The sequence below is a fragment of the Lepus europaeus genome, chromosome 13 (genome assembly GCF_033115175.1).
Source record: "Lepus europaeus isolate LE1 chromosome 13, mLepTim1.pri, whole genome shotgun sequence".
In the NCBI taxonomy this organism is placed as follows: domain Eukaryota; kingdom Metazoa; phylum Chordata; class Mammalia; order Lagomorpha; family Leporidae; genus Lepus; species Lepus europaeus.
This window is the reverse complement of record NC_084839.1, coordinates 2957637-2984103: the sequence shown is the minus strand read 5'-3', so window position 1 is coordinate 2984103 and position 26467 is coordinate 2957637.

Sequence of the window (26467 nt, the reverse complement as noted above, 5' to 3'; positions counted from 1 at the left end):
CAAATAAATCAATCAATCTTAAAAAAAAGAATCAAGGAGAAGGAATAATGTGATGGCCTCCCCTGTGTATTACTGAAGATGCACTGTGAGAGCATCAGATTGTGATCTGCAGGAGGTACAGTGGGGCAGAGGCATAGGAGCCCCTTGGGTAAGACCAGTAGATGGAGTCACTAGTACACTAGCACTAGTACAGTATACACTAGTACACTGTCTGGTGATGGCCAAGCATGCCGACCCCTTGCTAACGGCAAGTTAGTTTGTGATAGCCACAAGCAATGGAGTCTAACTGAGACCAAAAAAGAGGAGGAGTATGAGCCAATGTATAGAAACAAGCAAGTTACTTGGGTTAATTGAACACATGTCACGAGCCGTGGCACAGCCTTCCTCTGCTGTAGTAAAAATGAAGGGCATGGATTCAACATTCAGTGTTTGGCCTGAGTCTCATATCTGCCTTCAGAAATTAAATGGAGGTCCATACTCTGAAATTATATAATAATTATAACTTAATATATTCCACACATTTTTAAAAAATTTTAGTCCACAGCCTAATCCTAGCATTCTCAAACTGATTAGTAAATACCAATTTATTAGTAAGTTTTTTTACAAAATCAGATATTAAATTAAACAAAGGATACTTTGAAATGGATTCATAGGGGAAAATGATTCTGGGAGTGGGGGTGAATCACTAAGTGACTATGAAACCAGTAAGAGACTCCTAGAGGAAGATGTCACTCGCTTCATTTCTTTTATGTTCTGTGGCTCCAATGATCTCTGCTGGTTCCACAAGCACAGAGTGACAGTCACTGGCAGTGTTTTTAGGGTTAAAGATCTGAACACCAGGCATCATATGACTTTGATATCATTCAAGGGTCTCTAGGGCCAGTCTCCTCATCTATCCACAGGGGGTTGCTATGGAGGTCTGCCAGAGTGAATGCTTTTGTTTGTTTTGTGTTTGTTTCATACTATTTGTTGAACTCTTTACTTAGTGTAGATGTAATCTTATGTGTATAAAGTTAATTGAAAATGGATCTTAATAAAAAATAAGAATGGGAATAGGAGAGAGAGGAGGAAGAAGGGTGGGAGGGCAGGGTAGGAAGAATTTGTATATATGAAATGCGTGAATATTGTATACTTTAAATAAAAGGTTCCTAGATAAATAAACAAAAAATTCAATTAAAAATAGTTAATGGTGATGTTGACTGTCATTGTTATGGCTGTGTTATCTTTGCTAATATACTTAATAATGAATAGACTGAAAATAATCAATACATGCTTATTGTTTTTGGCGTATATTTTTTTCCAAACTACTAGGTATATTTTTAACCCGTTAATCACTTAAGGTTGTTAGAGTTGAAGGTGGCTGTGGTTTCAGCTAATTGTTTTAATTAACTTATTTATTTGAGAGGCAGAGTTACAGACAGAGAGAGGGAGAGACAGAAAGAACGGTCTTCCATCCACTGGTTCACTCCCAAATGACCACAAAGCCAAAGCTGAGCCAATGCAAAGCCAGGAACCAGTAGCCAGAAGCTTCTTCCCAGTCTGCACTGATCCGAAGCCAGGAACCGGGTACTTCCTCCCAGTCTCCCATGTGGGTGCAGGGACCCAAGCACTTGGGCCATCCTTCACTGCCCTCCTGGGCCACAGCAGAGAGCTGGACTGGAAGAGGAGCAACCAGCACTAGTACCCGGCGCCCCAACCAGGACTAGAACCCAGAGTGCTGGCGCTGTAGGCAGAGGATTAGCCAAGTGAGCCACGGTGCCGACCAAGTTCCACTTTATTTTATAATCACTGGATTAATTTTAACTAAATATCACTTTCAGCAAGCAAATAGTAGGGAGGCCACTGTTCCACAGGAATATAGATAATAAATAATAGAATGTATTTCCTCATATAACTCAGTTTTATGATAATGTATTACTAATACATTCCTTAGAGAAAATCTCTCATGTGGACAGGCTAATACAGCACAGATAAATATTTGATTATTAATTAGGAATTCTAATCTAATTATAATAAGGATTTTTTTTTGACAGATAGAGTTAGACAGTGAGAGAGAGAGACAGAGAGAAAGGTCTTCCTTTTTCCGTTGGTTCACCCCCCCAAGTGGCCACTACGGCTGGCGCGCTGCAGCCAGCACACCGCACCAATCCAAAACCAGGAGCCAGGTGCTTCCTCCTGGTCTCCCATGCGGGTGCAGGGCCCAAGCATTTGGGCCATCCTCCACTGCACTCCTGGGCCATAGCAGAGAGCTGGACTGGAAGAGGAGCAACCGGGACAGAATCCGGTGCCCCAACCAGGACTAGAACCCGGGGTGCCGGTGCCACAGGCAGAGGATTAGCCTAATAAGCCAAAGCGCCGGCCCAAGAAGGATAAATATTAATATATAATAATTATAATAAGAATGATTGTAACTAGATTGACTACCAATATACCCATTATAGGGGAGATATACAATTAATTACATACTTTTCTATGATTTAAATTAATAACCATAGTCAATGTGTTGATAGGCATGAATCCAGATTAAGATGGCAGAGTAGGGAGGGAGGTTACCATCTAGTCTAGAAGAGAGTTTTAAAAAAGTGGAGAGAATGCAGTCTCAGAGAAGAGTTAGGGAGAAAACGGCAGAGGAAACTCCGTGCAGATTAGAGGGACACTGTGGACCTACATGGAGGGTGTAGACACACACAAATCAGGACCCCAGCAGCCAGAAGCCTCCACACCAGCTTTGAAGAGAGGTGAGACCAGACTGCAACAGCCCAACCCACTGGCAATAAGGCTGTAGGAAAAGCCTGGATGGTATCCGGCTTGGAGCACTATGGGGGATAGTGTACCTGCCATACCAGAGGAGAAAAAAGGAGGGGCACATTTCTCTCACTGTACCACCCTGCAACAGCATCCTGTAACACACAACTAGACCACAAGGCCATTTTAAACAGACTTAACGGCTGTGCCAGCTCCTGTCTGCATTGAACAACAAGCCCAACAGAGACTCCTAAGTCTGGCAGGGAGAACTGACAGGGGCCTGGGTGCTCATGACTATGGGAGGATTGTGTGCCAGGACTGTGAATACACTGAGACTGTGGGGCTTTGAAAACACGAGAGGAACACCAGATAACTTTCAAGGGATCTCCCATTAGACTCTCAGAGGACTCATCAGAAACCCTATAGGCTAGGAGAGACTGCCAAGATATATTCCAAGGCTTAAGAGAAAAAAACTGTCAACCCAGATTACTGGGCCCTGCAAAGCTCTCATTTATGAGTGAAGGTGAAATAAACACCTTCCATAACAAACAGAAATTGAAAGAATTTGTCACCATCTGCCCAGGCTTGAAAAGATGCTGAGGACATATTTCACAGAGAAACATAGAAACATGGTCATCACCATGAAAGAAGGTAAAGGAATAAAATCTCCCAGTAAAACTACAAAGGAAATCCAATGTAAAAAATAGGATTATTTAAAGAAAATGGCAGGATAAAGTAGTCACTTATCAATAGTCACCTTGAATACAAATGGCTTCAATGCTCCAGTTAAAAAACACAGACTGGCTGAACGGATTATAAAACAAAACACATCCATTTGCTGCCTACAATAAACACAGCTCATCAAAAAAGAAGAGCCAGCACCGCGGCTCACTTGGCTAATCCTCTGCCTGTGGCGCTGGCACCCCTGGTTCTTGTCCTGGTCGGGGCGCTGGATTCTGTCCCGGTTGCTCCTCTTCCAGGCCAGCTCTCTGCTGTGGCCCGGGAAACAGTGGAGGATGGCCCAAGTGCTTGGGCCCTGCACCCACATGGGAAACCAGGAAGAAGTGCCTGGCTCCTGGCTTGGGATTGGTGCAGCACGCCAGCTGCAACATGCCGGCCGCAGCAGCCATTTGGGGAGTGAACCAACAGAAAAGGAAGACCTTTCTCTCTGTCTCTCTCTCTCACTAACTCTGCCTTTCAAAAAAAAAGATGCAAGCACACTGAAAGTGAAAGAATGAAAAAGATATTTCATGCTAACAGAAACCAAAAAAGAGCTAGTATGACCATTCTAATATCAAACAGGCTAGACTTTAATACAAAAATTGTTAAAAGAGACAAAGAAAGGCACCTTGTACTGATTAAGAAATCAATTCAACAGAAAGATGTAACTATTACAAATGTATATGTACCTAATTACAGGGCACCTGGCTATTTAAAAGAAATATTAAGGGATCTAAAGGGAGACATAGACACAAATAGAGTAGTAATGGTTGATTAATTCTGTTGTTTCCTTGCTGATTTTCTGTATGTTTTATCTGTCCATTGCTCAAACATGCATCTTCTTGAATCACAATGGAATGAAGCTGGAAATCAGCAACTCAGAAATTCTAGAAAATATGCAAACACATGGAGACTGAACAACATGCTCCTGAATGAGCATGGGTCATTGATGAAATCAAAAGAAAAAAAAATTGGAAATGAATGAAGATGACAATACAACATGCCAAAACTTATGGGATACAGCAAAAGCAGTGTAAAGAGGGAAGTTTAAGCAATTGGTGCATACATCAAAAAATTGGAAAGGCTTCAAATAAATGAGCTATCGATGCATCTCAATGACCTAGAAAAACAACAACAAAACCACACCCAAAATTAGTAGGAGAAAAGAAATAATTAAAATTATAGAAGAAATAAACAAAATTGAATCAAAAAATACAAAAGATCAGCAAAACGAAGACCTAGTTGTTTTGAAAAAATAAATAAAATTGACACACCATTGACTCAACTAACCAAAAAATGGAGGGAGAACACCAAAATCAATAAAATTAGAGATGAAAAAAGAAATGTAACAACAGACACTGCAGAAATAAAAAGAATCATCAGAAAATACTACAAAGAGCTGTATGCCAACAAACTGGGAAACCTAGGAGAAATGGATAGATTCTTGGACACATACAACCTACCTAAATTGAGCCATGAAGACACAGAAAACTTAAACATAATCAAGACAGAAATTGAATCAGTGATATAGAACCTCAAAAAAAGAAAAACCCATGGCCTGGATGGCTTCATTTCTGAATTCTACCGGACATTTAAAGAACTAACTACAATTTTTTTCAAGCTATTCAAAACAATTAAAAGGCAGGGAATCCTCACAAATTCTTTCTATGATGCCTGTCTCACCCTAATTCTTAGACTGGAAAAAGATGTAACTGAGAAAGAGAACTACAAACCAATTTCCCTGATGAACACAGACACAAAAATTCTCAACAAAATTCTTGCCAATCGAATCCAACAACACATCAGAAAGATCATCCACCCAGACCAAGTGGAATTTATCCCTGGTATGCAGGAATGGTTAAACATTCGCAAATGAATCAATGTGATACATCACATTAACCAGATGAAGAATAAGAACCATGTAATTATATCAATAAATGCAGAGAAAGCATTTGATAAAATACAACACCCTTTCATGATACAAACTCTAAGCAAATTGGGTATAGAAGGAACACTCCTCAACACAATCAAGGCAATTTATGACAAACACATGGCCAACATCCTATTGAAAATGGAAAAGTTGGAAGCATTCCCACAGAGATCCAGAACCAGAGAAGGTTGCTTACTCTTACCATTGCTATTCAGCCTAGAAAAAGTTATCTGTACCCAAATGTTTACTGCAGCTCTGTTCACACTAGCAAAGACATGGAATCAACCTAAATGCCCATCAACTGAAGACTGAATAAAGAAATTGTACACTATGGAATACTACACAGCAGGGAAAAACGAAACTCATTTACAACAAAATGGATGAATCTGGAAAACATCATACTTAGTGAAATAAGCCAGTCCCAAAAGGACAAATGCCATATCTTCTCCCTGACCTGTGACAACTAGTAGAGCACCTAAAAGGCAATCTGCAGAAGTAAAATTGACAGTGAGAAGCAATGACTTGAACAGTCCTTGTCTTGACTGTTGAGGAAAAGTTTACTTTTTATATACAATTTGTTGAACCCTTATTGAACCCTTTACTTAACATAGATTAAATATATGTGGGGAAATAGATTAAATATATGTGGGGAAAAAGGGACACTAACCCACTGTTGGTGGGAATGCAAACTGGTTAAGCCACTATGGAAGTCTGTCTGGAGATTCCTCAGAAACCTGAACATAACCCTACCATACAACCCAGCCATCCCACTCCTTGGAATTTACCCAAAGGAATTTAATTTGGCAAATAAAAAAGCCATCTGCACATTAATGTTTATTGCAGCTCAATTCACAATAGCTAAGACCTGGAACCAACCCAAATGCCCATCAACAGTAGACTGGATAAAGAAATTATGGGACATGTACTCCATAGAATACTATACAGCAGTAAGAAACAATGAAACCCAGTCATTTGCAACAAGATGGAGCAATCTGGAAAACATCATGCTCAGTGAATTAAGCCAGTCCCAAAGAGAAAAATATCATTTGTTTTCCCTGATCGGTGACAACTGAGCGCCAAAGAGAAAACCTGTTAAGTGAAATGGACACTATAAGCAACAATGAACTGATCAGCTCCTGTCCTGACTTTAGATGTACAATGTAATACTCTATCCTTTTTAGTATTCGTTGTTGTTCTTGTTGTTCTAGTACTATTGGTTGAACTCAGTAATTAACACACAATTATTCTCAGGTGTTTAAATTTTAACTGAAAAGTGATCCCTGTTAAATCTAAGAGTGGAAAAAGAGAGGGAGGAGACGAACAATTAGGAACATGCTCAATCGGACTGGCCGCAAATGGTGGAGTCAGAAATGTGCAGGGGATTCCAACACAATTCCATCAAGATGGCATGTACCAATGCCATCGCACTAGTCCAAGTGATCAATTTCAGCTCACAATTGATAGCTCTGATAGGTCTGGGAGTCAAAGAGATCACACAAACAAGATAGGTATCTGCTAATACTGATAGAATCAAAAAGGGAGGGAAAGATCCAACATGGGAAGTGGGATACACAGCAGACTCATAGGATGGCAGATGTCCTAAACAACACTCCGGCCTCAGAATCAGCCCTCAGGGCATTCAGATCTGGCTGAAGAGCCCATGAGAGTATAGCAGGCATGGAAAGCCAAGATACCATGGGAAAAAAAAAAAAAGACCTAAGTGAATGATCTCTGTGAGTGAGATCCCAGTGGAAAGAACGGGGCCATCAAAGAAGGAGGTACCCTTCTCCGAAGGGAGGAGAGAACATCCACTTTGACTATGACCCTATCGGAATAAGATCAAAGTCAGCGAACCCTAAAGGCTTCCATAGCCCTTGCAACTCATGACTAGAGCCCAGGGAGATTACTGACGCCATGAACAGGAGTGTCAAATTGTTAAGTCAGCAACAGGAGTCACTGTGTACTTACACCCCATGCGGGATCTGTCCCCAATGTGTCGTCTAAAGCCAAGTGATGCTACGACTGGTACTGAAACAGTATTTTTATACTGTGCGTTTCTGTGTGGGCGCAGACTGATGAGGTCTTTGCTAATTATATACTGAAGTGATCTTCTGTGTATAAAGAGAATTGGAAATGAAAAAAAAAAAAACAACAACCTGGTGTTAAAATGGAAAAGGCATAGAAAATTAATTATTTTGAAAAAAAAATTATGTAGGATCTCTGTCTTTAATGTGCTGTACATTGCTATTTTATGCTATAATTAGTAATCCAATGGTAGTTTTTTCACTTGATGTTGCTATATGGGCAAAATGTTGAAATCTTTACCTAATATATACTAAACTGATCTTCTGTGTACAAAAAGAATTGAAAATGAATCTTTACACGAATGGAAGGGGAAAGGGAGCGGGAGGGGGGAGGGTTGCGGGCGGGAGGGAAGTTATGGGAGGGGGGAAGCCATTGTAACCCATAAGCTATACTTTGGAAATTTATATTCATTAAATAAAAGTTTAATAAAAAAAAAAAAGAAATTGTACACTATGGAATACTACACAGCAGGGAAAAACGAAACTCATTTACAACAAAATGGATGAATCTGGAAAACATCATACTTAGTGAAATAAGCCAGTCCCAAAAGGACAAATGCCATATCTTCTCCCTGACCTGTGATAACTAGTAGAGCACCTAAAAGGCAATCTGTAGAAGTAAAATTGACAGTGAGAAGCAATGACTTGAACAGTCCTTGTCTCGACTGTTGAGGAAAAGTTTACTTTTTATATACTATTTGTTGAACCCTTATTGAACCCTTTACTTAACATAGATTAAATATATGTGTATAAAGTCAATTGAAATTAGATCTTAGTAAAAAATATGAGTGGGAATAAGAGAAGAGGAGGAGCAGTTGGGCGTATGGGTGGGAGAGTGGGCACAGTGGGAAGAATCACCATGTTCCTAAAGTTGTAATTATGAAGTGTATGAAGCTGGTAAGTGTAAAGCTGCATAGTTCTGCATACGTTCCTACAGAGTTACTTCCAAGGATACAGTCTAAAAACTTGCCATGGGACCCCTAGTCCCCTTAACCTGGGTGGTAAAAGTACCATATTAAGTGTTAAAGTGATCATGTGGATTCTAAAATTAATTTTTAATACAAAATTCCATTTTTATTAAAACATGATTGATGATTAAAATAGTTTATGGACTAGCACAGCATATAAATGTTAATTAAAGCATAGAGAAATCCTACATACAAATGTTAGAAAATTATCCAATAGTATAGTGCTTCCTTTAGGCATTTGGTAACTAAACTAGGATTCATATTTCAGAGAATTTTTTTTATTTGACAGGTGAAGTTAGACAGTGAGAGAAAGAGACAGAGAGAAAAGTCTTCCTTCCATTGTTTCACCCCCCAAATGGCTGCCACAGCTGTCGCTGTGCCAATCCGAAGCCAGAAGCCAGGTGCTTCTTCCTGGTCTCCCATGCGGGTGCAGGGCCCAAGCACTTGGGCCATCCTCCACTGCTTCCTGGGCCACAGCAGAGAGCTGGACTGGAAAAAGAGCAACCAGGACTAGAACCCGGTGCCCAAATAGGATGCTGGCACCGCAGGCGGAGGATTATCCAAGTTAGCAATGGTGCTGACCCCCAGAGAATTTTAGAATACAAAAATAAACACACATACTAAAATTCTAACAAAAGGATAAAAATGAATTATGTGTCAAAATAACAGAGTATTTTTAAAACTTTTATTTAATAAATATAAATTTTGAAAGTACAACTTTTGGATTATAGTGGTTTTTCCCCTCATAACCACCCTCCCACCTGAAAACTGTCCCATCTCCTACTCCCTCTACCATCCCATTCCCCATTAAGATTTATTTTTAATTATCTTTATAAATAGAAGGCACAGGCAAAGACTTCTTGGAAAAGACCCCAGAGGCATAGGCCATCAAAGCCAAAATTAACAATTGGGATTACATCAAATTGAGACGTTTCTGTACTGCAAAAGAAACAGGAAAGTGAAGAGGCAACCAACAGAATGGGAAAAAGTATTTGCAAATTATGCAACTGATAAAGGATTAATAACCAGAATCTACAAAGAAATCAAGAAACTACACAATAACAAAACAAACAACACACTTAAGAGATGGGCCAAGGACCTCAATAGACATTTTTTAAAAGAGGAAATCCAAACGGCCAACAGACACATGAAAAAATGTTCAGGATCACTAGCAATCAGGTAAATGGAAATCAAAACCACAATGAGGTTTCTCCTCACCCCACTTAGAATGGCAGAGAGAGAGAGAGAGAGAGAGAGAGAGAGAGAGAAAGATCTTCCATCCAATGGTTCACTCCCCAATTAGCCACAAAGGCGGAAGCTGCGCCTATCCAAAGCCAGGAGCCAGGAGCTTCTTCCAGATCTCCCACGCGAGCTCAGGGGCCCAAGGATCTGGGTCATCTCTACTGCTTTTCCAAGCCATAGCAGAGAACTGGATTGGATGTGAGCACCGGGTCTTGAACTGGCGCCCATATGAGATGCTGGCGCTTCAGGCCAGGGTGTTAACCTGCTGCGGCACAGCATCAGACCCTCAAACCTTCTTAAATAAAAATATTTTTATTATTATTTTTTAATGTTTATTTATTTATTTGAAAGGCAGAGTTACAGAGAGAGATATTTTACATCTACTTGTTCACTTCCCAGATGGCCAGACCTAGGCCAGGAGCCTGGAACTCTATCTAGGGTTCCCACATTGGTGGCCAGGGCCCAAGTAGTTGGGCCATTTGCTGCTTTCCCACGTGCATTAACAGAGGGCTGGATCGGAAGTGGAGGAGCCAGGAGTCAACCTTGCATTCATTTTGGGATGCTGGCATTCATTGGGATGCTGACATTCTGGCATCAGCTCAAACTGCCATACCCCAATGCTGGCACCCAAATATTTTTTAAACAAATTACAATGCATTATCTTTAGCAAATGTATTAAAAGTTACAATAGATTTCTAGTAAATTTTGGACTTTGGTTTTTCCAGTTTGGGCCCAACTGAAAAAAATCGAAGGACCTATGTCTCTCATCTTATAGAGACACCAACTAATCAGGCTACTTGGATTATATTAGAAGTACTGTCAAGATGTGATGTGGTACCAGACTTTAAGTTTCTATAATGGAAAATGCTATTAATACAAATGTTTGAGAATTAAAAAGTCTAATGATCTTGTGTTACTACACATGATAGTTATCTTAATGAGAAAGCCCCAGAGGCCTAAGGGTTAAATACTTGTAAAATCCTACAGGTGCTTTCAAAAATACTGTGAAGTAAGCAAGTGCCTCTTGTTGGTTGATGAGTTTATAATTTTAAACATGGCAACTTAAAGTCTTTTGTCATCCACAGTTATATATAATTTGCTGCTCATAAAACTAAAGCATTGTTGGTTCTGTGTTTAGCTGTCCTCCTATAGGTCCCTATGGACTTTTTCCAGCCACTTCTATTGTATTCAGTACTTTGGGATGGCTCTGTAAATAGATGAAGCCAATAATGTATTAACAGTACCAACTGAGAGAAAGTATGGTTAACTGAGGTTACTAAAAACAAAAAGCAATTCAAATCAATTGGCAATCTACAAAAAGAGTTAAAGATTTTAAAAGCTAGTATTAAAATTGCTATATTGGTCTATTATGTTATGTTATATGTGTGCACATATTGTATGTCCACATGGGAAAATTTTATTAAGAGTTTTATTTGAATTGGCTTCTAGATAAGATTGTCCATAAATTTAAACTGATAAAATTAATCAAAGATACATTTAATTCATGTGACCTGAATCTCTGCATCATATGTTTTATACTTGTTGGTAGAAAGAAACTAAAAACATTTTATATGGTTGTGCTTAAGTTTACTGGTTAAACAAAGTACACCATGTTAGATATTTAAGAGGTGTTTCTAAATACATGATTCCTAAAATTTATAGAAGGCATTGGACCTTCTGGTAAATGTTTTCTTAAGTTGTTATCTAATGGTTGAAACTATTTGCTAAGTATTCATGTGATATTGCTATTGTCAGCAAGCGATCTAGGACTTGCTCCCTCATTTCTCTATTCTAAGCCCAACTTGTTCTTTCATTTCTCTATTCTCCTCAAGGTAGGAAACTAATTCTATTATGAAGGAATCTGTAGGATGCACAATTTAATCTTTAGACCTTATAAAAGAGATGGCTAACATTTTTCTGTAATAGCATAGCCAAGATAAGAGCTTAAATAATAATCTCATAGCTAGATTCACTTCGCCATCAGCGAAGTAAACAGTAAGCAGAAAAAACCTCCCTTTCAGACCAAAGGGAAAGAAAGTTTTTAAGTGAGAATATAATTTTCCTCATGGGCATTGTCTACCTTAGAAAAACTACTACAGAACATGCCTGTGACTATAGACTTGTAGTTCAGGCCACCGAAGATTAGAGATGGGACATGGGCACTCCCTTGACTTGCATCCTCTGGTCTGCTTAAACACAAACCAGGAGGAAAAGAAAGCTAGGCATCAGAAGCAATGGGTGGCAGGCCTATTAATGGCTGATGTGTAGAGTGATCTGCCCTCAAGGAGACCCAACAGGCCAGTCCACTGCAGTGGCTTTCAAAGTGGTAAGCCTGGGCTTCAGCAGAAGTCAGCTTGTGAAGAGCCCTGGCAGCTCTGCCAAGAGTTGGATCACTGGAAATGGACCTGCCCTGGAGTCGAAGGATGCCCAGGTCAGAGCCACAGATCTTATTGGCTCTAAGCTGAAAAGCCCTTCACTCAGCCCAACTTCCAAAGTGACCACTGCAGTTGAGAGGACGGCCAAGTAGGGTCAGCAACATTGCAGGCAGAACTGTACATTTCTTGTTAGAGATGCCACCTGCCTTTACCTGGCCAGCTCTCCTCCAAGGCCAGCCAAGTAATGAAAGTCAACAGAGTGCCTTCCCCTAGGAGGTTCACACCTCCCTTAGGATGTACCCCATGTGAAGAGATAGATAGGTCTGGGCCTCTTAACTTACAAGGCCTAAAGCCCAACAGATTATTATCAAGCCCCTTCTGTCAGGTTCTATTTGCCTCTCAATCAGAAAACTTAATTGTAGCTTAGACAGCACCTTTCTTAGCTCCTCTAATAATGACTCTGTCCTTTGTTCTAGACCCTGTCTAGCGCACTTTGGCCTCATTCCTTCTTAATCATAACCTCTACTCTACCTCCAATGGCTCTTCTCCCAACCTGTGTGTACTCATGGTCCTCTTCTCCACTTAATGCTGTATAATTGTTCAGACCTGGTTAATGCCACTCTTAGGATCATTGGTTACTATCTTCACCCTGTCTTTTATGACCTTGTCTAAATATGACCAGAGTCGGCGAACTTGGAAGGTTTCCATAGCCTTGGCAACTCATGACGACAGCCTAGGGTGGTTACTGGCATCATAAACTAGCGTGTCAATTTGTTGGGTCAACAACAGGAGTCACTGTGCACTTGCTCCTCATGTGGGATCTCTGTCCTTAATGTGCTGTACATTTTGATTTAATGCTATAACTAGTATTCAAACAGTATGTTTCACTTTGTGTTTCTATGTGGGTGCAAACTGTTGAAATCTTTACTTAATATATACTAAATTGATCTTCTGTATATAAAGAGAATTGAAAATGAATCTTGATGTGAGTGGAAGGGGAGAGGGAGTGGGAGAGGGAAGGGTTGCGGGTGGGAGGGAAGTTATGGGAGGGGGAATCCATTGTAATCCATAAGCTGTACATTGGAAATTTATATTCATTAAATAAAATTTTAAAAAAAGTCAAAAAAAAAGAAAAATAAGAAAAGGAAGAGGGAGGGTGGGAGACAGGGAATGAGAGTGGGTTTAGAATTACCATTTTGCTCTTAATACTATATATATGAAATGCATGAAATTTGATCTTTTTTATAAATAAAAAATTAACAAGCATAAAAATTTTAAAAAAGTTACAATAGACCATAGCTTACAATAGACCAAAAACTTTCTGTTTTTGTTTTTTTAAAAAAAATTATAATAATAATTATGATATAAAGAGAATAGAGTTCACATATTTCATAGGTACAATCCTTCTTTTAAGATTTATTCATTTATTTGAAAGTCAGGGTTAGAGAGAGATGGGTAGACAGAGAGAGATCTTACATCTTCTGGTCTACTTGCCAGGTGGCTGAAACAAGCCAAGAGCTTCATCTGGTTCTCTCACATGGGAGCAGGGGTCCAAGGATTTGGGCCATCTTCGCCTGATTGCCCAGGTGCATTAGCAGGGAGCTGGATCAGAAGTAGAGAAGCCAGGACTTCAACCAATGCCCATATGGTATACTGGTATTGCAGGCAGCAACTTAACCCACTATGCCACAATGCCGGCCCTTTATAGGTAGAATTCTAAGAAAATAACCACACTTCTCACCCTCTCTCTCCCTCTCAATATCCCCCTCCTTCTTTCCTTTTATTTAAAAATTACATATGATGACGAAGCATAAAATATATGTAAGAAACTTTGACTGTACTTCTATTTGCTGTCTCAAAAGCAGGACTTAGAGTGGAACTGGCTTTTTTCTATATCTGTATTATTTCTTTAAACTATTTTCAGAAGCAAAACGATTTCTGTTCAGCTGTGCCCGTTATATCACTGCACACCTTTACATATTTATAATATTGCAAAGTTAAAATTTGTAAGGTATCAGATGTAGACTCATGTTTCAGACACCTTAATTTATTTAACATCTATTGTTTAATATGCCAATGGATGAGTACTATTTAGTAAAGGCTTACTATATGTTTATGTCAGGACTATATACAGTCTTTTTTTAAAGATTTATTTATTTATTTGAAAGAGTTACACAGAGAGAGAAGGAAAGGCAGGGCGGGGGTGGTCTTCCGTCCGCTGGTTCACTACCCAATTGGCCGCAGCGGCTGGAGCTGAGTTAATCTGAAACAAGGAGCCAGGAGGCTCTTCCAGGTCTCCCACGCAGGTGCAGGGGCCCAAGCACGTGGGCTATCTTGTACTGCTTTCCCAGGCCATAGCAGAGAGCTGGATTGGAAGTGGAGCAGCCAGGGCTGGAACTGGCATCCATATGGGATGCTGGCAGCTTTACCCACTATGCCACAGTACCAGCTTCTGCAACCTTATTTATTCTCTTATGGCAGTCCTGAGAGTTTGGAATTTGTGTCTCTGCACACATGATGCAAAAATGATCTCAAAGACTCACCCTATGTATCTCAGATGTGTAGGAATAATTCACATTTCAAAGCAGCAAGGGTGGAGGAGAAGGAGGCCATCTCAGAAAAGACTTAGATCTGCAAGTCTGCTCCCAGACTCCTTGGGAGTCCAAGAAAAGAGAAGAAGCCACACAGGTCCCTGCTGAGGGCTCCACAGTATGCACCCGGGTGTGGCCAGGTCAGCTCAGGTTTTAGCTACCTGTCTGTCTTAGGGCTGATTTCAGCAAGCTCACTTAAGTTCAGTGGAGGTCACATCACTTGCCCTATTACAGGAGAATGAGAACAAGAAAATTCCTCTGAATAGTAGTTTGTTTCACTAATCTCCTCTCCAGAGCTGGATAAAAGTCAAAGTATCCATGATCTTATACTAAATCCTCTGAGGTGAGAGCAGAAACTGTACATGCAAAGGGAAGGAATACAATTCTAACCTCAGCACTTAGCAGGAAAATCAGCAATGTATAAACAACAGTGGTTAAAATAGCACTTTCTGATTGGATATCTGATATTTCCTTCACGTTCAGAAATCCACTTTTGCCTAGGAATAATTTTGTAATTTTCAGGAACCCAAGAGATGGCACTATTATTTCCACAGTAGTATTTTAATGAACAATAATTTTCATCAACTCTCCAAAAACACATCTTGTTTAACAGTTGTCCTACAATTGCACTTCCACATCTAAATAGAAGTACAGCATTTATTACCTGTATTATTTTTATACTTCTGAAGATTGAGCCCCAAGGTCATGTTGAGATCAGAGCTTCACGTTGAGCAACATTGTTACCAATTCCCTTAAGACCAAGGACTCTTTCACATGTTTCCTAGCAACAGCGTCATACATTAATTTTGTATGTTCTTAGTCTGTGAACAAAACCATACAATGTTGCTGACCACAATGATAGGCATTTATTTCATACTTAGTTTTTGCTCTTTTCCTATCCCTTGGGGAATTCTCTCTGCCTTCCCTAGTCCAGTCTGCACCATTTTATCATGAATCCCTTAGAAATCACCTCATATCTCTCAGTGGTAAAGTAAGTAGATTAAAATACACTCTGCATTCTCTCTAATCATAACACTTGATTATGATTTATTCTAATGTTCCTTCTATTTAAAAATGAATAAAACAAAAATATTAAAATCTTGTTGAATAAATCGGGTTGGCCAAAACAAGTAATGCCTAGAATTTTGGATTGAATGAGTGGAAGGAGAAACCAAGATACAATATACGGAGATGGGAAATATGGTGGAGGAACTGGGATGAAACGGATACTCTAAGTTGAACGAATTATTCAAGATTCCACTAAGTATCTCTAGCATCTCACAGTGGAGATGGCAGCAAAACAGGCATGCATGAGAAGCTGAGGTCAGAGCAGGTATCTAAGTCCTCTCTGAGTTTTGAAATTTCAGTTTATAGATAACATATGCAGTCACTTGTGCTTTGTTAATAAGAACAATGGACAAGCTGCTGTGCTGATACCATTGTATGGAAATAATGTAGCTCCAGCTTATGAATAATAGGAAAAAGTAGAGAATAATACAATGCCTTCTAAAGTTAAAATAATGAAAATATTGCATAGACATGTAGCAAGATCACATGCAATCATTTAAAAGGAGACTTGTAAGCATTCATTTAAAGTTGATGCAACTTTAAAAATCAGATTTTTTCAGATAAGAGGGCCACTTGATCCTAGATCTTAGTATGCTGTATGTTATGGAACTTTTTCAATAGTAAAGAAAAGAACATGGAAGGTTTACATCATTTTCAAAATTATATAGTAAAAGGTCTGACACACCAATATATAATATATAAATAACAATATAAACATTAATGAGTTTTGTGAAAGAAATGAAGAATAAACTAAAGATATACTAAGAAATTAAGTACAAGGAGTTTAAGTTCAATCTCAAAAATTTTAAATTCCACATTAAAAAAAGAAAACAATAGAAGTTCTCTTCATGATGCACACATGGGAGGTTTGAACAGTTCTCTACACACTGAATTTTTATATTCTCAGTGAGCATTTGTTAATATTATATTATGGTATGATTGTAAAAGAAAAAATTACTTGTAGTTACCTATTATGAATAGCTAGAGATGAGCTTCTAAGAGCACCACTTTACCATTGCTAAGGGAAAGCAGTGAGACAAATTAACCACCTCATGAGAGAAATGTAGTAGAGGCCTCTGCTGATGGATGGCATCGATTATGCTTTATTGGAGTGAGGTTTCCCAAGCCCAGGTGCCCAATACGTAATCAGCTCCATCTTTACTTCACTGTTAATAAATATTTGACTTCTCCTCTCTAGACACAGCCACGGTGGTCTTGCTGCACCATCGACCTTGCAGGTAAACACTGTGACCCTTGACCTTGTCCATCGATCGCTCCTGGTGTTTATTGGCCAGATTCACAATAAGCCATCCCCATTTCATTCTCTTTAAAAAAAAAAAACACAACCCAAATTAAATCAGTAATGCAAATGTGATCTTTTGGAAAGGATTCCTTGAAAAGATGCATTGGTTAAAGGAATCGTAGACAATCATTGCTATCGATGTTTGGTAGGAATTAAAACTAAAAAGGTGGAAGAAATGTACAAACTCCAATATAGGTTAGAGCAAAAAAAAGTATGATGACATTGGAAAATTAAGAAATAAGGCCATCTTCTCTAAAGCAGAAACCATACTACACTTATGAATAGTCTAAAGTGGGGCTAATTGTATCCTACTCGATGTTATGTTTATGAAGACAATGAAGTAAGTGAAAAAACTAAGCATACCAGTCTGCTGTCAGTGGTCAGTTCATGATAATCATTCCCACTTTATCTGCTCCTTTACCCACATCTCCCATTTTTTTTCCTTTATCCTTTATCTCTCATTTTTAGAAACTGAAAGACCATAACAACGGCAACAACAATGTTGTGTGTGTTGTGTGGCATGATGTGCTATGTGGGTGTTACATAGGATTGTTGGGGATATGTAGTGGAATTTAGCCATCCCATCACCACTATCTAATGTGGGTGAGTAGTGGAAAGTTTGCCGGCTGCACATGGAGCCCCATTGCCTTCGTAAGCAAAGAATGGAGGCTGCTCTGGTATCACTTGACCCTTCAAGATCATCTTATGAATATACTTCAGAGAGTGATAGGAATTAATAAGTTTACCAATCAATGAAAATAACAAGAATGCCTTAGGCTGTTTTTTTTTCTTACCATTTTTTTGTTTGTTTGTTTGTTTGACAGGCAGAGTTAGACAGTGAGAGAGAGAGACAGAGATAGAGAGAAAGGTCTTTCTTTTTCTGTTGGTTCACCCCACAAATGGCTGCTCCGGCTGGCGCACTGCACCAATCCAAAGCCAGGAGTCAGGTGCTTCTCCTGGTCTCCCATGTGGGTACAGGGCCCAAGGACCTGGGCCATCCTCCATTGCCCTCCCAGGCCACAGGAGAGAGCTGGACTGGAAGAGGAACAACCGGGACAGAATCTAGCATCCCAACCGGGACTAGAACCTGGTGTGCCGGCGTCACAGGTGGAGGATTAGCCAAGTGAGCCGCGGCGCCGGTGTTTTTTTTACCATTTTAAAATATTTATAACTATTTATTTGAAAGACAGATTAATAGAGAGAGAAAGATACAGACACAGCAATAAAGATGGAGATGGAGATAGATGATAGATAGGTAGGTAGAGAGAAAGAGAGAGAGAGAGAGAGAGAGAGAGAGAGAGAGGGAGAGAGGGAGAAAGAGGGAGAGAGAGAAAATTCATCTATGGATTCCATCCCCAAATGCTCACAAGAGCTGGACCTGGGTCAGGATCCAGAGCTCCATGTAGGTCTCCTGTATGAGCAGCAGAGGTCCAAGCACTGAGCCATCTGCTGCTTCCACTGAAATCACAAACATGAAAAGATTCAAAAAGCAGATTACTTCCCTCATAAGTTTACTGAGCACATGCTCCAGTCTATTAGTAAATAAGATCACAACGCAGAGTGAAGTCGTGGACAAGGGCGTTACGCGGTCCTCACAGTCCTTCAGGCAGAACAAAGTTAGCTAGAAAGCAAAATGAGAAGAGAATACACTCAATGATCAAACACAGTATGAAAACCACACCTCGTAATGAAAGACCAGGACAGAATTCCCCAGCCCCCCAACCAGCCTCGTGGGAGACAAGAGCCTTTGGAGCCAAATTCATCACCCCAGGGACGTTTCCCCCTTTAATTGGAACTGAGAAGAGACGTGATAGAAAGTGGAGGCCACGCTCCTGCTGTGTGGATGAAGCCAGTCCCCAAGGATGAAGCCAACTGCTTTGAAAAACAGAGACAGAATGGGAGTCAGAGTCCACATGCCCTTCGTGGTGTCTGCGAGGCTCTGGCAGCGATGCTGCTTCCCAGCTTGGTAATATAAGCCGATAAAGTGCCCCTCACACCCAGGTGAATTCAAGCAGGGCTTCTGTCGCAGCAACCAAAGCATCCAGCCACAGCAAAGCACCCTGTTCTATAGAACAAAAAGAAGTTATAGCCTCCAAAATAATACAATAAAAAATGTAAAAGATAATACATACAAAAAGCAAAATTTTAAAGCAAAGTTATAATAGGCTAAAATGGGAAAAATTTAAAAGAATTGTCAACTTTATATGTTACCACAATTATTTTAAATATGAACTCTATGGGAAAATCAGATTGGATAAAAAACTCCAACTAACACAAACTAACTAACACACAAACACAACTAACACAAAAAAAGAAACCATAAATGGATATACCATATGAATATAAATTTTAAAAAACAGAAGTAAAATATTACTGAAAAGCAAAGTACTTTTTCAAGTAAAAGCAAAATCATTTAAAATAGTTATTTTATTGAAAAAAAGTATAACACTAAAACCCCTCTGAAGATTAATGTCTTTAAAATTTTTTATTTTAAAAGAATATAACATACATATAAAAACTCTATGTATTTATTGGGTCCTTTATGATGTCTTGTTACATGCATACATCGTGCAATATCCAATTAGGGTAGATATATTTATGTTTTCAATCATTTAAAATTTTTATAGTGAACACGTAGAAAAATCCTATCTTGCAGTTTTTTATAGAATACTAATACATAAATTAATCTTATCAATGTTTACCATGTGATGGAATGCCCAAACATCTTGCTACTATCTAGCTATCATCTAGTGCCCTGCAATCATTCTTTCCCAATCTCTCTCTCTCTGCACATTCTTCCTCAGCCCCCGGTAAGCACATTTGTATTCTTAACTTCTGTGAGTTCACCTATATTTTTTACTCCATACATGCATGAGGTTAAGTGATATGTGCCTCTCCTTGTTTGGCTTAGCATAGTGACATCCAGTTCCCATCCGTGTTGTTCCAATGACAAGTGTTTATCCTTTTTAAAGGCTGAGTTATATTCCATTGTCTATCAGAGGTAGCCAATGTTCTGCCCACAGACCGTATGAGGCTCATGAAATTATTTGTTCTGGCCCTACCGAGGCAACCTCAGATAGGACTCTAAATTCAGTAAATCTATAGCAGGCTAATTTTAAGTCGATAATTTCCTATGGCCTGTGAGTGATGTGAGAAATACCCGGATGGCCCTCAACAGAAGTTTCCCACCCGGAATGTATCTCTTTCTATGCACTCATCAGGTGATAGACACTTGGGTTATTTACATTTCTTGGCAACTGCGACTTACAGATTTCATTTCTCTTGGATAAATATCCAGAAGTAAGCTATCTGGGTCATCGGGTGGTTCTATTTTTATTTCTTGAGGAACTTCCATCCTGTTTTTCACAATGCCTCCTAATTTACATTCCCACCAGCAGTGTGCCGGGGTTCTGTTCTCTCCACATTCTTGCCATCTTTGTTATCTTTCATGTTCTTGAGGACAGCCAGTCTTACTGGGGTGACATGATGTCTCGTGGTGGTTCTAATGTGGATTTCTCTGACAAATATTGACATAGAGCATTTTTTCAACTACCTGTTGGTCATTTGTAGCTTTACCTGAGAAATATCTGTTTGGCCATACTGCACATTTTTTCCAGGGTTGAAGCTTTTATTTTATTTTTTAATTTAATTTAAGGTAGACAAACTTTCTGCATTTCATATATGCAAAGTTGGAACAAAGTGATTCTTCCTTCCCACTCACACTCGCTCTCCTTCCTCCTCCCTCTCCTATTCCCAATCTTATTTTTACAAAGATCTGTTTTCAGTTAACTTTCTTTTATTTATTTATTATTTATTTGTTTGGTGTACCCATGTCTGTTACATTATCAAGGTAACTCTGACTTAATAGAATGAATTTGTAAACATTCACTCCTCTTCTACTGATTAAAATAATTTAGAAGGATTGGTGTTAATAATTTAAATGTCTAGTAGAATTTAACACTGAAGACATCTGATACTGGGCTTTTACAGGAAATTTTAAACTAAGGACTCAATTCGGCTACTCCTTATCAATCTGTTTAGATAGCTTATTATGAGTCTATCTGGGGAAGGTGTGTTTGTTGAATAATTTTCTACTTCTTCTAGATCATTGAACTGCTGCCACATAATTGCTCATAGTAATCTATAATGATCTTTTGTATTTCTTTTTAAATACATTTTATTGAAATAAGTATGCATACCAAGAAATACACATGAGTATACAGATTAATGTGGTTTTTGTCCTCTGGTCACACTCATAACGAACACTCAAATTAAGAACAGAACATTGCTAGTATCATAAGAGACTTCATCATTCCCCTCCCACCATGATTTTTAACATGAAGAAGAGTGCATTGTCTTTTACATGGTATGTGTCACAGAAACAATATTTGTAAGTACATGAGAAATGATATATCCATACAATTTTTAGACCTGACATATTAACTATCACAAGTCAGAGAAAACATTGTATTTGTCTTTTTTGGGTCTGGTTGCTTTCGCTTAGCATAATGATCTCCAGATGCTTCCGTTTTGTTTCAAATGTTAGGATGCCATTCTTTTTCATGACTAAGTAAAATTCCATTATGTATATATACATTTTCTTTGTCCAATCATCAGTTGATGGACAGCAACGTTGATTCCATATCTTAGCTATTGTGAATTGAGCTGCTATAAATATGGGAGTGCAGATAACCCTTTCAAAAGTTGAATTTTTCTTCCATGTCATGTACTGATTTCTTTCTTTCATTCACTTATTTCTATGTGCTTTTGGGTAACCTTACAACTATTCCTTAGAATTCCTTTTCATACATTTCATCAATCTCTCCTTTTTCAGTCTGATATTAGTGTGTTATTGTGTTCCTTTTGCAGGGTAATGTTCCCTTCCATGTTCATGTTTTTTATATATCTATGTTGAATTTTGTATATCTGAGGAATTTCTTGTTAGTGTCTCATCTTGGGGTTGAGCTTTTTAAATTGGAGGCTTTATTCCTGGAAATGTGTTTCTGTGGCTCTGTGGAGTGCCTAATGCTGACATTTGAGTTCCAATGATGTGCTCTGGGTAGGGCCAGGGAGCTCTGGCCAACACTGGTGGGTGGGAAAAGGGCCCAGAGTGCTGCGGGGTTGTGGTGAAGCACCTCTGACAACAGTCAATGGTGGGAAGGAATGCTACAGCCAGACGGCACATTCACAATCCTTGCCCTCTCTGTGCCAGCGTGAACCAGCCGATGCGGCACACCTCAGCCGCCCATGCAACTGCACCACACAGAGCACCAACCCGCTCTGCAGTGTGTCCCATGACCCTTCCATGATATTGACCAACATACAGTGAGTTCCAAATTTCTGACAGCAACCAAGGCAGGTGTGTAGGAACCCAGCTGCAAGGCAACCCATGACCGTCCCAGCTCTGTGGCCTAATCCCAAATTCCCACCATCACCAGGCACAAGGAGTTTGTCTCTTCCTTGCAAGCTGCCCATCACCCACAGCCTCTGACAGCATGATTGCTCACCATTCCCTGAGAAGGAGCAGGCTTCCTTTGTGACGCCACTGCAGCAAATTGAGTCTGGCACTTTGGTGGGAGGGATGAGAGGCGGGCAACGTGGCCTCCCTTCATGGAGCAACGTAGTTTCCTACCCTGTCAGCTTTCCAGGCTGTACCTGGAGTCAGTGTGGATAGTGAAATGCTCCCTCAGTCAAAACTGCCAGTGGCATCAGCCTCCTTCCCACTCTGGTAAGATGGCACTTCCTGGCTGATTGCCTGCCACATAAATGCAGCAATGTCCGGCAATGTGCACCAGGGGTGGGTGTCTGTTCTCTCTCCTCATCGATGCACTGAATCTTTGCTCTTTCCCTTCCATTCTCCACTGAAAACTTTTCTCAGTCAGTCTCCTGGGGAAATGGTTCTTCCTTTGTGTTTCTGGTACCTATCTGCAGCTGCACTCAGAATGGCGTCTCACTATTCAGCCATATTGAATCCACCTGAGATCGTTTGTATGTCAGTGATGCCATTGGTATGTCCATGTTCATCTCCAAATCTACGTAGCTGAAACATATCTGTCAAGCTAAGGGTTTGTCTACTTTGTTGTCATCTCAAAGAACCAGTTGTTCATTTCATTCATTTTAAGTTGATTTTTAGTCCGTGTCATCAATTGTGCTCTTAATTTTATTATTTATTTTGTCTATCACTTCTGGATTTGATTTGTTCTTGTCCTTCTAGTTCTTTGAAGGGCATTCGTAAGTTGCTTTTTTTTTTAATTTTGGGGGCTATTTTTAAATTTAGGGATTGATTGCTATAAATTTCCTTCTTAATACTGCTTTTGTTTATCCCATAGGTTTCATTATGTTGGGTTTCCATTTTCATTTATTTCAAGAGATGTTTTAACTTTTTTCTTCACTTTTTCCTTCATCCACTGGTTTTTCTGAAGTAACTTAAAATTTTCATATATTTGTGTAGGTCACAAAATTTTTCTAGTTGTTAATTTCTACTTTTACATTACAGTCACGAAAGATTCTTGATGTGATTTTTATTCTTTTAAATGTGTTGACACTTGTTTTGTGACATGCTATATGATCTATCCTGGAAAATGTTTCATCTGTTGTTCAGAAAAAATGTGCATTCTGCATCTGTTGGATGGAAAGCTCTGGGATGTCTGCTCCAATTGATCTGGATTACGACTACAATTAAACTCTGTGGTTTCCTTGTTGATTTTCTGTCTAGAAGATCTTTCTATTTCTGAAAGTGAGGTGTTAAATACTAATACTGCTGCTAATACTGTACTGGTTTTTATCTCTGCCTTTAGATCTATTAATATTTGTATGAACTTGGTTACTCCAATATTGGTTTCACATATTTTTACTAGTGTTATTTCCTGTTGCTGGATTCAAAATTTTATCATTATGTAATAACTTTCCTGGTCTCTCTTTATTGACTTTGATATAAGATGTATTATAGCTGATAGAAGTATGGATACTCCTGCTTTCTTTATGATTTATTTTGAATGCCATAACTTGTTTCATACTTTCACTTTCAATTTATTTGTGTCCTTTTTAAGTGAAGCAAATTTCTAATAGGCAGGATAACATTGAGTCCTGCCTTTTCATCCGTTTGTTCATTTTATCTCTTTTAATTGGTGCATTTAGTGTATTGACATATGGACAAACTATTGATAGGTAAGTTCTTACTACTGCCATTTGATTCTTTTTTTGTATTTTTATTTTAATTTCTTTCTTTTTTTAATTTTTTTAATTTTTATTATTTTTGACAGGCAGAGTGGACAGTGAGAGAGAGACAGAGAGAAAGGTCTTCCTTTTGCCGTTGGTTCACCCTCCAATGGCCGCCGCGGTAGGCGCGCTGCAGCCGGCGCACCGCGCTGTTCCGATGGCAGGAGCCAGGGGCTTATCCTGGTCTCCCATGGGGTGCAGGGCCCAAGGACTTGGGCCATCCTCCACTGCACTCCCTGGCCACAGCAGAGGGCTGGCCTGGAAGAGGGGCAACCGGGACAGGATCGGTGCCCCGACCGGGACTAGAACCCGGTGTGCCGGTGCCGCAAGGTGGAGGATTAGCCTGTTGAGCCACGGCGCCGGCCTAATTTCTTTCTTTGTACACAAACCTCCATTTGCGGTTATGTGATATTCTCTAGTTGTTGGATTTTATTTATAATAGATTCTTTTTTGGGCTCAACTTGAGGCTTACAAAAACTTCCTTTGGTCCTTACAAGCCATCTTCAAATGATAACTACTTAAAATTGATTATAAAAATAGGAAAAGAGACAAACAGAAACAAAATGAAAAGAAATCCCAATAAAGCAGTCTGTATTTGTGCTCCGTTCCTCCCCATGTTTTGACTTTTTGATGTTACAATTGACCTTTTTCTATACTGCATGTCTCTTAACATTTTAGTATAGTAATTATAGCTGCTTCTTAGGCTTCACACTAGAGACAAAAATGATTTACATACCATGTATAATATGCAGTATTAGAACATTCAGAAGCTCTTGATAGAGTTACCCTTACCAGTGAGTTTTCTACCTACTGATATTTTCTTTCTTTTCTTTTCTTTTTTTTTTTTTTTTTTTTTTTTTTTTTTTTTTTTGACAGGCATAGTGGACAGTGAGAGAGAAACAGAGAGAAAGGTCTTCCTTTTCCGTTGGTTCACCCCCCAATGGCTGTTGCAGCTGGCGCACTATGGCCGGCACACCACGCTGATCTGAACCAGAAGCCAGGTGCTTCTCCTAGTCTCCCATGCGGGTGCAGGTGCCCAACAACTTGGGCCATCATCCATTGCACTCCCGGGCCACAGCAGAGAGTTGGCCTGGAAGAGGGGCAACCAGGACAGAATCCAGCGCCCCGACCGGGACTAGAACCCGGTGTGCCGGCGCCGCAGGTGGAGGATTAGCCTGTTGAGCCATGTCGCCGGCCTGATATTTTCTTTTTACTTGTTAGTGTCTCTATTTTTCAGTGTGAAGAACTAACATCTCTTGCAACAGTTGTCCAGTGGTAGTGAATTCTCTACTTTTGTCTGGGAATGTCTTTCTCCTCGCTCATATCTGCAGCACAGCTTCACTAGATACAGACCTCCTGGTTACCACTTCCTTCTCAGTTCTGTAAAACTCTCATTCCACGCTCCACTGGTCTGTGGTTTTGTGTTGAGAAGTCTTCCATCAAGCAAACAGAGCACTCTTTGTGTTGTGTTTGTCTTTTCTCTTTCAGCTGCCAAGACTTCCTCTTTATCTTCAGCCCTGGAGAGCTTGATGATAATGTGTCTTGGGGTAGACGTGGTTCAGTTGAATCTGATCGTTGACCACTGACCTTCCTTGGATGGTTGTATTTTTCTCTAGATTTGGAAAGTTTTCTGCCATTGTCTCTTTGAAAATATTTTCGACCACTTGGGCATTCTCTGTTCCCTCTTAAATCTCAATAACCAAAACATTTGCTTTTTTCATGCCGTGCAGGACTAGATTTTAGTAATCTGACTTCTGTGGCTATCCTTCTGGAAATTCTAAGCAGTTTGTTCGCTTGGAAGGGGGCTATGTTCTGTCTGCTGCTGAGGTGGGCTCACAGCCCACTGCTGCTCCTATCAGCAAATGGTGATTCTGGCTAGTCTATAAGACTGTTCATGGAAGACAACAGAACCCACTGGTCACCAGAGTAGGTCCAGAGGCTCTGCAGGCTTTGGCTGGGGGACAGAGACTACAGGTATCTGCTGGGTGTTATCAGCCTGTCACTGATTTCCAAAGCCGTCCTATGGCTCCTTGCTGCCTGCCCAAGTGTACACTGGGGTGAAGGAAGAGCTGCTCAGCTCCTCAGGGTGGCCCCAGACTGAGGTCACAGGAATTTCGGAAATAATTCCAGTTCATAAGGAAATATTCCCTATAGAAAAATAGGTTTTAAGGTTGTGTTCAGACAGTTTTAAACTTGAATTTATATCATGTTAAATATATGTTC